The sequence below is a fragment of the Phoxinus phoxinus genome (genome assembly GCF_949152265.1).
Source record: "Phoxinus phoxinus genome assembly, chromosome: 12".
Classification (NCBI taxonomy): domain Eukaryota; kingdom Metazoa; phylum Chordata; class Actinopteri; order Cypriniformes; family Leuciscidae; genus Phoxinus; species Phoxinus phoxinus.
This window is the reverse complement of record NC_136887.1, coordinates 31235785-31250329: the sequence shown is the minus strand read 5'-3', so window position 1 is coordinate 31250329 and position 14545 is coordinate 31235785. Positions and strand designations below refer to the sequence as shown.

The 14545-nt window shown below is 37.5% G+C and overlaps 1 protein-coding gene across 2 annotated transcripts in view; it reads left to right on the top strand.

Moving 5' to 3' along the window:
• The window catches only part of kctd8 (potassium channel tetramerization domain containing 8), a 43985-nt gene that overhangs the window by 26015 nt on the left and 3425 nt on the right, over positions 1-14545 (top strand). The gene's annotated exons all lie outside the window — the stretch shown is intronic.

The following is a 14545-nucleotide window of genomic DNA, read 5'->3' as shown; positions in this document are numbered from 1 at the left end:
CACAGAAGAAAGAACATCATACAGTTTTGAAAGGACATGAGGGTGAGTAAATGACAGAATATTAATTTTGGGGGTACTATTATCTGTCCGCCCGTAGGGAAATGGTATAACAAGCGGTTACTCATGTAAGGAAGGAATCTAGATAGGAGACACATAAAAAATTGCAAAGTGAATTTATCTTAATCTTTTTAATCTTTCAGTTGTTTCTCCAAAAGCAACGAGACTACACTTAAAAAAAGCAAATGGAGGGTTTTGCTCGAGTCTCTTGCAGCGTAGCTTCTTTCTCCTGAGACACATGTATGTTTCTTCTCTGTTGTTTTCGAGGAGATCTAAACAATATCTCTCAGTGTGCAAAGACAGCGAAGGTAAGAGTTATAAACTCAAATATTTTTCATTCAGTTCTTTAGAGACCAAATTAGCTAGGTTATCTACATTTAAAGTATTGTGTATTCCTAGTATAATTTCTTTTGTCCATGTCTTTTTATTTCTATGGAATTTTAGGTTTTAGGTTTTCTATCCATTCCAACTCATCCATTTCAAAATATGAATAAGTTTTGTATAGACATTTACACAATTTGTATTAGTGCACAATTTGTATTAGAAGTCATTTCACACACTTAAGCCTTTAGATCTTAAGGTCATGAAAACATAAAATCACTTTATTCACATTATTTTTTTATGTCTCTTAGACTGCTTCCTTACATGACTAATCGCTTATGATATACCATTGCTGGATATTAGATTGATTTGGATAAATTCATCTGCCAAATAAATAAATGTAAATGTAAACTTGTCAAACGGACTTGTCTTACAAAATAATCATTCACAATCCCAAACCTGATATTCACATTTAAAACCCATTTAAAAAAAACTGCAGTCACAATGTCCGTCTTGATTTATAGGCAAATAATATAATGTAATTAGAAACCAAGAAAGCTTACCAAAGCTCCATTACGGCCGCTCGTTTGTCTTTGTCACAGCGCAGAGTTGTTGTGGTGTGTAAACACTGATGATGTTCTGTCAGTGTGTTTGGATGGGCTGAATGGTTTGTCACACCATGTAAACAAATTACTGCTGGGGATGAGAGATTACACTCACTAAATTACTCGAGTAAGAATTCATACTGTGAAAGGATGACAAAAGTAAGGAGAACAATATCTGGATATTCATTATCATGAGAATTGTCACATCTTTTTATGGGTTCAAGAGCTTAGCGCTGAAATCCTATTGTAATTATTAGAATTTTTGGTTACACTATTTTACAGTATGTGTACTTGCAGTGTACTTACCCAAGATATTACTGGTAATAAAAGGTAAGGGTAGAGGTTGGGTCAGGGTTAGTAACTATAGTTATAACCCAGTTATTGTAATTGCTATAATAAGTACATACTATGTACATGCAGAATAGCACTGTGAAATAAAGTGCTACCGGATTTTTAAAGATCAGCTTTCTGCCCTAAAGGTGATCGGGCAGGCCAAACCAAAAGTCGTAAAGGCTTGAAACTTTGAGGGATGGTAGTACCCCACTTCCACCGCCCCCTTCTAACAATGTCACTGAGGCTCGTTCCAATCTGCCTGGCGATGGCGCTACAGTGATCAAACGTATGAAATCGCACAGAACTCGTTAAAACTAGTCCTATAGTTTTTTTACCCAAAACGTTCGCAGTGGGCATGGCCACTTTTACCAAAATGGCTATTACTCATGAACGGAAGGAGATAATTTCACCAAACTCAATACACCAATGTACAGGCTTAGTCTGCGGTCACGCGAACAAGGACGCGACGACTGGCCACTTGGTGGCATTATAAAATTAAAATAATAAAAAGCGAAAACTGCTATAGCTATGCAACCATCATTCCGATTGACTTGAAAACTGTCATGTGGTGTCTTGGTACAAGGTGCAGTGAATGTTTATGAGGACAATAGCGTATCTCGATAAACACTGTGGTCACCGGACAATGAAGTTTGAGCACCTGTCGGACAAGGTTAAGGGAGGCCAATCAGAATGAAACTCCCTGGGCCAGTTTGACTCATGGCCCTAGAGCAGGGGTGAGGAACGTTGGTCCAGGAGGGCAATTGTCCTGCAAAGTTTAGCTCCAACCCTGAAAAAAACGTACCTGATTGTAGCCTTAATGATCTTGAAGACATTGATTAGCTTGTTCAGGTGTGTTTGATTAGGGGTCAATCAACTCGTTAGTTAAATATTTGTGATTATTTTAAAAACCTACTTTGGCGAACAAGTCCGTTTAGGTTTTGACTCTTAGGTCAATAATTATCAAAAAATAAAATAAATTACTTTACCATTTGGACAGCTATTACAGGGTCCTTTAAAAATAGGCTTAGCAAAATATACCCTACAGCCTATAAATCCTAAACAAAAACGCAAAACTTCACGCAAAACAGCTTGCTTTAATGGATTTATTTTTTTTGCTCTAAGAACTATGGAAGCCCTTTTCTGCCTTAAAGTAAAAAATTATAGTATATATGTAATTGTGACTTTATATATCACCATAATGTCTTTTATATATCACAATTTTAACCATTTCTTTGTAATTGATTTCTCGTAATTACGCTTTTCTATTTTATAAATATCAAGATATTTATATCTTCATATTCCACAACTGACTTTTTTGTTGTAATTGTGACTCTCATAATTATGAGTCTTGTAGTTGCAACTTTATATTTTACGATAGGACTTTACATCCTCATAATTTTTATTTTGTTTCTCATAATTGCCCATTTATTTAAAGTAACTGACTTATTTATCATAATTGCAATGTATATTTCACAATATATATTTTTATTTTAAATAGTATCTCTCAATTACATTTTTATTTTTTATTTTACGAAATCAGGCTTCCATAGAAAATAGACTTCCAGTAAAGTTTTTACAGTTCAAACCTCTGAACCTACAGATTCTGTGACTTTTATCTAGCAGCTTGAGAAAACCCACTCAAGTTCTCTCCATTTCTAATCCTCAGGGTGAATAAGAATATTCAGAATGAAAGAAATGGGAAAAGAAAGCTCTTTGACAAAAGAGCAGATGATAAGGTACACCCTGCTGCCCTGCAGGTGACGAACTGTGTTCTTCTCTCAATGGAGGAGCCATAAATGGCCCAAAAAGAACATTGTGCCGAAAAATTCAGCACTTTCTTAATATATAGATTTTTCTCACAGTGTGTGTCTGTAGTAATACTTCAGAACTGGGTTATGATGATATTTCTGCATTATGATGTTATTAGGTGCATGATCCAGAGCACTACGGCTTTATAAGACTGTGTAAGTAAGGAGAAAATACATTTTATTTGGCATGCACACTGTCTGGTTTATATAATATTTCTGATTTTCAGACAGGTTTTTCATGCACTTCCTCTTATTATTGTTCAGACAAAATATTTTACCACTATGCATCATGCCTAACAATAATGCACAGCCTTTTGTACTTTACATTCGAGCGGTTCATGGGGATGCAGGTCCGTGTCATGTCCTGATCTCATTCCCCACATCCTCTACTTCCCTGTCTACCTCTACTACCCTTTCAATTATAGGCATAGCCCATAAATTACAATGAGAAAAAAGGTTTGATAATAAAAGGCAGCCGAGCTCCTCCCGCTGGTTCTAATTAACAGAACAGAGATAAGAAGCACCGCCTCTCTTTCAACCCACTGGCTAAATTGTAAAAAGCTTCTGGGCAGCAATAAATTTGCTCAATTGAAGTCATTTGGGAAAGAAAAGGAACCTCACACAGAGAAAAGGACAGTCTTCGCCTACCGTTTAGCTCTAATCTGTTTTGTATGTCTACTTCATGAAACGTTCACAATCACTTCAGTGGTCAGAATGTAAAAACTTTCTCAAAAACGATAATGGGATGTCATTCCAGTGGAAAGTTACTGCTGCAAATCTCACAAAGGAACATTTTCTCTCGGGGTAGAAGATATGGCAGGACCATCACTCATTTATCTGACTACCGCAGGCCGTTATCTCGTCTCTAAGTAAAGAAGAACCAGGCTGTTGAAACATATGTAATGCTTTCAGTTTCCTATCTGAGCCACTAGATAGGGCCACACTATCTTTTCCCTGGAAATACTCAATCGTTGTATGTTCTTGCCGAGGTGAAGAATGAGATGGAGAATCTGCTGCTCCTGCTGTGTGTGACTGACTCAACCAGGCCTTGGCTTGTTTTGGGGAGTTTGTGGATTTTGCTGGCTGTCGAAGGAGGTATCAGGTGTGCAAGGTATATTTTTCACAGATATTAATCTAAAAAATAAATAAATATCTGCGATTTAATTTTATTTTAAAATGTTTAAACCAGTTTGAAATCTAGTCTTGTCAGTTGAGCGAGCAGTAATGAAATGGCTAGAGAGTGAAAGAGTGCAAAAGCAAAGAAACAATAAATAAAAAAACATCAGACTGCTCTGCACATTTCCCCGAGCACATTCTCATCGATGTTTTTCTTCTTTCTCCCCATGAATCTGTATAAACACGGCTGCAAGCTCTTTGACATGTCAAGAATAAACTCCTCTGTTTCTGTGTGCATGAGTTTGCGTGAGAATGGATTCTGGAATTGTAGCTTTCCGTCGTTGTTTTGAATAGTGTGCGCTCCGACATGCCAGAAAACAAGCCGCTGTGAGTCTGAGAGTGATGAGTTTCTGTCTTGTAGAGTTCACTTGGCTTTAGTGATCATTTCTCAGCCTGAAACTTCAACTCAGTTTATATGAAACAAATTGCTATTATTGCTCAACACTTCCTAATCCCTATCCTCTAACTAATCTGTGGTCTGCTTGCTCGCTTCGAGGCAATTTAAAACAGTGTTTGCTGGCATTTTCACATACTAAATGTTTAAGTATTCATACATTGGGGTCTGAAAGTCTGAAAACACGTTGAATCTAATTTAAACTGGAAATAATACAATAAATGAAATGATATTGGACTAAATGGTCTCAAATTGCTGGACTCCCTGTATATGTTGGTAAATAATGTAATTAGGGTTTTCACGGTACTAAATTTCAGTAGTCGGCATCAATACAGTAAAATTGTGTGGTTCTCACTCTAACAAGAACGGTTGCGCAGATCCTGATTACGCAGTTACCTGACTAACGCAATTAGTGGGACAATATTTTACCACCACTTGCTCCACACACATGGTCTTAGTTTTTTTCCAAGAGAAGCCACGATCAAAATTAACACCAGAGAGTGTGCTATTTCTATATTTCTATTGCCACCATTTCTATACCGCATGCAAATGCAGCTGCACATCACTGAATGTGTCGCGGATTGATGGTATAATACTCCGGGTGAGACTTCTGTTTTAACGCATTTTGTTTTTAACGCGTTTCAGTCTGACATTAATGACAACATGCTGTAAATAGAAACCTTTAACGCCCAGAGAGTGCTTAAACAAACACAAACAAGCAGTGTCTATTAGCGGGTACCAAATATATCCGGTACTCTGTACTACCAGCACTGCAGAAATGCTTCTTTTTTTCTTTTTTTTCTGGTAACAGTAGTACGGATACGTTTGACAACACAAAATGCAAGATACAAAATAAAGTAAAAAAAAAATGTTTTTTAATCATTTAGAATACAATATTACATTTAGAGTTTACTTGATAATAGCTGTTGGGTCAAAATGATAGATCCTCTGATAAAAAAATTAAATAAATTCAAAAACCATTTCAGAGCAAATTCATGATAAACTCCAAGATATATATATTGAATAATGTATTGATTATTTTATAGCTGTGTTGCCAAACTCAAACAGGCAAGGAGTGTCTGCTATGGAATGTTTCTGGACTTATTGTGCACAATTATTCCAGAAATCCCCAACGGCAATTTCAAAGTCCTTCTGTTTCATTTCTTTACTTTTATTAATTGTTGATTGTAAATTTGCTTTACAGACTCTGTTGTAAAGCAAATGTTGTCCAGATGGTTGTCAATTAAATTTGACTCCTTGTAAATTCCCTCTTCATTTCTGTGCGAAGTCATGGGGACGGATCAGATGGATGAGTTGTTTCCTGTTTTTCATCTTTCTTGTTTCAGTCTAGCTTGAAGCTGGCATTAAATGATGTTGGCTGCAATCCTTACAATAAGAAAAATGCTTAGCTATATTTAATGGTTTTGAAGAAGTTCATTTAAATCGGTTTATTGTGGGAACAAGGCATAATATATTACTATTAGTCATGTTTACATTAATTTTTACGCATTTGCAAAACTGTTGTATCCACAGCGGCTTAGAGAGAACACACTTTTGAATGTGTGTTTCAAACTTTCTCTAGCACTGAATCTAATGTAGTGAATTTTGTCGGTAAATCATCAGAATTCTGTGGAATGCATTTCATTATAGCAAAATGTTAAATAACATTGCTTGGTTTAGAGGATTTTATGTGTTGCCTAGTTCTATCAAGTGACATGAATTTGTACATAAATAAAGTTTGATTGGATGCATAGCCTTTGACATCAACAAAATATATGGAGAGCATTTATTTTTTCTTTTCTTAAAGTTAATGACCATATTTATGTACGGTCCTATGGTTAGCTGCTTTTTATTATTTGCATTTAGCATTTTTTTTTTCCCCTCCTGACTGACCAGAACAGTATCTGTGTGAGTGAACTCAAACTTCATCATATCATATTAATTTCAGGCATTAGAGTCGTTGCAATGTCCTGTTATAAAAAGAAAGTGAAAACCAGACGCTGTAGTTGTATTATTTACAGTTTGTTCCATCATGCTTAGCGAGGCAAATGAAACTGAAAGGCGTAAATCATGGGCATCTGTGTCAACCAAAATATCTCATCAGAAATAAACGCTTCTCTCCTTTGAGGTTTGCTAGAGAAAATGAGAGTAAATGTACAGAGAGGGATGGAGAGATTTCTATGACAGCGATTGTGGTGGAAAAATAAGCACACACAATATGTTTACTATGGTTTCATGCTAATTATTTCTAGGACATGGTTTAGTCCCTAGAGAAACTATTGCATGCGAGGACATCTGCTGCTTCTATGTGTAGGTTATAATGTAAATTGTAGTGATGTTTGAAAGTACATTTGCATGGAGTTTTTTAATGTCTATTCACCAGTGAGTAGCTTTTGGGTAACTTTATACCTTATAAATGCATGAAATGAATCTAAAGTATAGTGTTTGTCCCTGCAAAAGTCACTTCCATGAAGCTAAAATGTTTGGGATGGTTGCCAGGGTGTTACTAAGCAGTTATTAAAGTGTTCTAAATGGCTTTTAGTATGTTACTATTTCAGGAGGTTGCTATGGCATTGTAAAGGTGGTAACAGTCCAATATGTAGTTTTAGAGGGTTGTTTAAAATTATTGTTTTTGTTTTAACTTTTGTTTTAAAATTATTGTTTTAACTTATACCCCTTATTACTTATATAGAAAATGTGATAGTGATGTTTGCCTTGCCATTATAATAGAAGAAATTGAGCATTTTACTGCATGGAATTTTAATTACCATATATTTTGTCCCAGTCCCTCTAACATTATCAGCTTCACAATGACATCAAGATAAAGCACAATCTGTTTCCTGCTTCCAGTGGAACAGAGTCTGATTGGATCGTTTTATCATAGTCATCACGATTATATCATAACATACGCCAATCTATTGCATTCTCACCACCTAAACATACTTTTATCTGCGTGAGTCATTCCTGAAGGTCACTTCCTGTAGTTCTCATGCCCTGCAGTTTGGCCTTGCAGCTGACGGCTAGACTCCTGTGATCTTGTGTTTCCCCCGTAGGATTATGGCCTTATTGAAATCCCTATCAGATTTTTGCTTCTCTTCAATCCTTTTCTGTTCCTTCTGCAGAAATGCTTTGTGCATCTCAATGATATATCAGCCATTGTGTTCAACTTGTCTGTTCTCTCTCTCTCTCTCTCTCTCTCTCTCTCTCTCTCTCTCTCTCTCTCTCTCTCTCTCTCTCTCTCTCTCTCTCTCTTCTCTCTCTCTCTCTCTCTCTCTCTCTCTCTCTCTCTCTCTCTCTCTCTCTCTCTCTCTCTTTTCCCAATAATCCATTCTCCCCAGGCAAAGGTCAGGGTGCGTTCAGTTGTGGCGGCCGGGTACCGGCGAGAAATGCTAAACAGATGCATACAGGGAGGGGTAGAGTTTCATTCCTCGAGTCTGAAATCTTCCAGCAATTGCTAAAGTTTGTCTGGCATCAGTGGAATGCTTTTACATTAGTCTCAGACTGATAAATGCACATTTTATGTGCGAGTAAACATCACTCCCCTGATCTCAAATGGGGCTTTAGCAATCTTTAGCCTCCTTGTTAGAGCGTCAGCCTCCCACGCCGGAGAGCCGGGTTTGAGGCCCGCACAGAGCACATTAGAAACCGGAGGGGTGACATCGGTGCCGTGACCCGGGTGTCAGTGAGGTTAAGGGGGGTGAGTGTAACGGAGGCTAGCTAGTAAGAGCTGTGCGAGTAAACCTCACTCCCCTGATCTCAGGAGGTGCTCTAACACATTGTCGTAGGTTTAGGGGGGGACGCCTCCTACTCTCGACAAAACTCGGATAGACAGTCACATGCTCAGATACACTGTTTCCACTGTGACGGTCCTGTGTCAATCACCACATCATGTTCTCACGCAGTGAAAAATACATCACGGAGCAGAGTGGAGACTGACACCGCGCTGACAGACAGGACAGACCAGGTTACCTTTCGGTTACTTTTGTAATTAAACATATTAAACAAAGTCTCACCTTTCAAATTTGGTCTTTTTTTTAAAATAAATTTAAACAATAAATACCGTTTTGTGGCTTTTTAATGTGTCTGACAGATCGCTGTAGAGCCTCAGTTAAAGCTTAACCGCGGAAAGGCGTCAGTACACTCCGTTTCTCAAGTTCAAATCCTCCCATGTTAATCTACTAACTCTCCTGACTGCTTTGTCGGACAAAATGGCGGATGGCGAATCAAGCTCCCTGCGAAGGGTCAATTCACTAATGAGTTTGCGAACTAACTAGAAATTTTGTGTGAAATTAATTTCAAGCTCTGGTGGTAGCTAGCCTTGTAGACGGAAGAGTGATTTCTCTTATAGGCAGATACCTCGTAGGCATGGTTCTGGATTAGTGGGAGTGGCTTGCAGAGCACTGGAATGTGGTGCATTGTGGGAGTTGTTGTCTTCCATACAAATGCACCCTAAAGTTACTTTCTGTCTTTCCTCAGTCAAGAAGGCAACAAATTAAAAATTTATGTCACATTTCGACTACATATATGACCCACTTTCAATAAAGATTAATGTTCCCATGGGTGAAATGCTCCTTGTATACTTGCTCCTTGTGTATTTGACCTTTTAGGCACAATAAGATATGAGAAAGAACTCAATTCTGTTCACGTGAACGGTTTGAGAAGCAGCTTTATGTGTGAAAATCATCTCTCAGAGAGCGAGTACTGAATTTAATTCTCTTTCGCGTCTTCTTGGGCTTAAATGGTTTAAAATTGCTTGAATGATTAAATTCTGTCAACTGTCCGAAGTGTTTATGAAGAACTATCCAGGGGATATACATATATATATATATATATACAAACACATTTACAGTATCTACAGTATTCAATTATACATGTTTTCATTTTTGGCTGCAATAATAATTTAAAAAACTACTAGATTCTGGACGGACTGTTCTGTTCTAGCCCAGTAATTCAAGAATGCGACTTCACTCGACATATTGGAATAACTGTCTATTATGCGAGCTGAATGAGTCGTCAGAATCCTTCTAAAAAGAAAGGATTCTTCTAAAGCGGTTCATGTCTCTGCCAGAGCTAATTGGTCTTTATTTCATGAGGGCAGAATAAGGGATAAACCTGTGTCTCTCTGCCAACAGCATTCTGACAGCTGAGAGGATAATTAACATTTTCAGCAGTCATTATCCAACCTTAATGTGTGTGGTTTTTTACATTAGTACTAGGAGCATTTGGTGTATTTGTTTAGTTTTTATGATTATTATGTTATTTCTATAGAGTGACCGAGGCTGGTTGTCATACTTTTTATTCCAATGAATATCCCTCAGAGTTTGTTTACTTTTGAAAGTCAGTTTCTGTATAGACCGAAGTCTCGGCTACAAAAATAAATAACAATTTAAAATTATTTTAAATAAAAAAATTATAATAATTTTATACATGATGACCTATTGTGGGGCAATTTGTAAGACCAGTCACAGGTGAAGAGAATATTGTTGATCATCTCCTAACAAGACATATATATTAGAAGGGAGATTAGATGGTAAGCAAACAATCAGTTCTTGTAATCAACATGTTGGATGCAGGAGAAATGGGCAGCATTGAGCAACTTTGACAAGGGCCACATTTTTAGGGCAAGGCAACTGGACCCGAGTATCTCTGAAATGTAAAGGCTTGTGTGTTGCTTTCATTCAGCAGTGGTGAGAGTTTACCAACTCCGAAGAGGGACAAACCACAAACCGGCGAAAGGGTTTTGGGCGCCCAAGGCTCATTGCTATTTATTATTCGAATTGGCTGCCATACCAAATCACGCATACAGTATGCTTGCTTTTCTGTTTAAATTATAGGCTAGTCGTGGTTTGTGAACATACTCACTTTAATAACAAATAATTTACCGGGAGCGTTTGTGCTGGGTTGTGTAGGTTGTTGCTAGGCAACACATAAATTGAAGCTATTTCATGACATTCTATTTAACATTTTAAAGAGGAAGCGCATTTCCTTGTACCCTTAAAGGGGCATTCACACTAAACTTTATGTTCCATTGACATCCATTCATATGCATTCATAAGCCTTAAAGGGGCATTCACACTAAAATTTGTTCCATTGACTTCCATTCATATGCAAACGAATGTGTCAGACCGCAAATTGTCATATCACGACCACTGCAGTGTCCGAAGACATTTTGCATGCTCAAGTCTGTGTCCGCGGCTTTTACCCTTTTTGCCCTATTCCGTAGTGTGCTATTCCAAATCCAGTGTGTTTGAAGATATAACATGCTAGGTATACTTAAAATTAAAAATAATAGGTTTAAATAAAGTTAACGATTTCAAACTTAGAAGTTGCATTTTTGAATGATGGAACTGTCATTAAAAAAATGCAACTTCTAAGTTTGAAATCGCTAACTTTATTTAAAACCTATTATTTTTCATTTTCATTTATGGGTTTTAGTACTTTAACTTCCATTATTTGTAGGTCTGACCTCCATGTGTCACATCTCACTGCCTAGTTTGGAGATGTTTCATGATAGGACGTTGCTTATTTAAGTGTTTTTAATGCATTTCATTAACCCAATGACAATTTGACATAGACTGTATTTACTCAAAGGAGAGAAGCTATTACTGTTTTCCTTCGAGCCGCACATGTGCTAGACACCACCAGTAAGAGCTAATCTGTGGATCTACATGTGTAATAGTTTTGCAAGAGAGATGGGAAGTGCATGGGAAGTGCATGTGCATTTTGACGCTGTTCATTAGCCCGACTAGCTCGTTTGCTGGAGGCCCTGATGGTTATTGCTGTTGTAGAGATTAAGAAGCAACAGTAGAAAGTAGGATGAACAGACTGTTAAAATGCCTCCAACACACCACATGTGCCTTAATGATCAACTCACCATATGTTATTTAATAGCAGGATATTCTTTTGTAAACCATCCAATCACACAGAATGAGTTCACAGCGGTCGGTGAAACCTGGAATGGCCAAAATCGGAGGACGTTCTGGAACGTTCCAGCACTCATGCTAATTCAGAACGGCATGGGAGTGTAGAGGGAACATCTGTTGGGTTTAATAAGGTCATGCTGAGCTCTCTACAGCTGCATCTGAGGCCCCTTGACCTCAGCAAATGGATACGCGGCTGCTTCAGATACGCAGCTATGCAATTTACAGCATGAAGGTTGTATGTGGTCCTCTGACAGTCGATAATTGAGTGGGCTTACTCAACAATTTCAGGTTTTTAAAGTATCTTTTAAACTTTATAATCATTTAATAGTTTCCAAAGAATATGTGAGTACTGTTATGCAGCTGCTGTTCTGGGTGGTTGCATACAGGCCCACGTCAAAAGAGCCTCTCCTAAAGTTTTTTTACTTTTTACCAGAAGAACTTTTTCTTATTATTAAATCCTATCTCCTAAAAAAGTCTAATCACCAGTAAAGCAATAGCACACCTCTTGACAATCATTCATGCGTTTAGAACAATTGCTTTTTTATTTTTCATACATTTTATATACTTGTTTTTACAAGTATTAAACTCTACTTAACTCTGAAGGCCCCTTCACACCCAGAACCATAACTATAAAGATAATCATAACGATATCTACGTTATGATATCTACGATATTGCATGCACATCAGCGCAAGATTTCATTCTGTTTATTATAAGCGAGTGCTGCAGTCTTGTGGTCTGCCGCTTTAAATGCTCGAGCTCTATAAGGCAGGATGGCTTCTGATTGGCTGCCAATGATTTTATCGTTCATCAGCTGAAAAATAAATAATTCTGCAAGTGATTCCAACGATATTGTTCCTCTGTGTGGAGTGTGGTTTCTGCTATTCTGTTAAATTTAGAAAGATTTTTAGAACTATATCTGTATCTGTACAGTTATCATCCTTGGAGTGAACGGGCCTCATAAGCAAAAGTATTAGTAATGCTTGGCTCAGATCGCTGGTGATTTACTGTTTTGTTTTGGTTTTTGCCTCCTGTTTCTCATTGTCTCACACTTTTTTTTCCCTCATGTCTAAAGTTTTTTTCCTGCTCTCTTGTTTGTCAGAAACAGTGCACATGGCGATTGGCCGGCTAGATTTCAAACAAGTCTGCATCTGAGGCCAAAGTCCCTTTCAAGGAAAGTCTGTTCACTTGTTGGCCATATTTGCAATGCCTCCAGACAGCTATTTCAGGCATCCAAGACCAAGTCCTACAGTATCTATTTAAATTTGAAATCTCAAAAACTGCTCGCCGAACTCACAATTAAATAACATATTTCAGATCAGCAACAAAATCTGTCATGAACTGTCCCATAAATGTTGTTTCTTATGCTCAAATAGCATTTTTTCATCAAAAAGCACAGGCTATTTTTCAGGCAAGACCAGCCAATGCACATGTGCAGTGACTGCGATCCTAAGCACTCTCTTATCCGCCATATAACGCGGTGCACTTTCTCCCTTACATAAGTAATATCTGTGCACCGTCTTTCTATATATAAAGTATTTTTCTGAGACTACTCAAAGCGTTTATTCAGAGTGAAGTGTTTTAATGAGGGGGAAATTATTGTGTGCTCCTCAGTGTTGCCATGCCAGATTATATTATCTTTGAGCTTGTTTTTTCATAAAGTCATTTATAAACATTGGCATCCCTGGCATTCCCTCCATTTCCATCCTCACCTTCTTCTTTTTATTTCCTGGATTCGCTCATTTCTGGCCTTTTCTTTCAGGTTTTTCTGAAACAAAGTTGCTATTAAAATTGGATATACTTTACAAAAGGCTAGTAAAAAATAGCTAGAAAAGGTAAATAAGCAATTTTGTAAATGTAAATGTCTCAATGTAACCCAGATTTCTTGTTGATTAAACTTGAATATTTGCTATTTTAACTATTTACATTTTTGTCAGTGTGAAATACATGCAGTAGTGTATACATTTTAGTTTAACGTGGTGTGTGTTTAGTTTTGTGCCTCCTCGTCCCAAAGGTCTGATGGTTAGGGATCTGTGTCCAACCAATGTGTCAGGTGTCCTGTTCTCAGAGGGTCTCCTTCAATGATCTGTGTCCTGAACAGCAACTGATGAAGTCTGTTTTCAGCTAGGCCTGCATATCCACGTTTAATCACCAATTAGCAGCTCCTCTGCATCACATTAAGAGACTTGCTGAAGCATGCAGTTACAGCTGGCTCCTGATTCTCTGAAAAAATGTATTATTTCATCATTACGAGCCAATACAGAGATAATAGACAAGAGATTAGATGTAGTTAGTTGAGTTAGCTGTGTTGGCCAGTTATAAAGCTTCATTTTCAATTTCAAAATGAGTTGAATTTTATTTTTGCAGAACCAGAAAATCAAAAGCTGTCTCAAAGAACGTTGAAGCCTGGACAGCAAAGACTTCTTATGGGCGAATTAAGACATTTACTTTCAGACTTGTCTTAATCTGTACAGTGTAAAGAACTTTCATATAACTCTGAACATATTTCCTATGCGTGTAATCATCTCTGAGGCCTTTGATATTGCATTGAAGTGCAGTCAGTTGCCATTTATGGACCACATTTCCATGTTTTTGACCCAAGTGCTTTGGTGTTTGCTTGAGGCTGAATTATGTAACTGAGAACCCCTCCATCTCAGAATACTGCATGACATCCTCTCACAGGGTTTAAGTCTGTGGTTAAGAGGGAATACAGCAAGGGCTGTGTTGTGAATTACAACAGATATCCATATTGAATGACTCCATTTTTGTGGGATGATAAGACCTAATGCTTTGAAAAACGAGCCTTTAACAACATTGTATTGAAATGCCACACATTTCTGTTAGAGGATAGCAATCTATTTTTAAAAAGAGTTTACTTTGTGATCTGCATTCCTAGACAACATGCCATGGCATCACAATCCCAACAGTG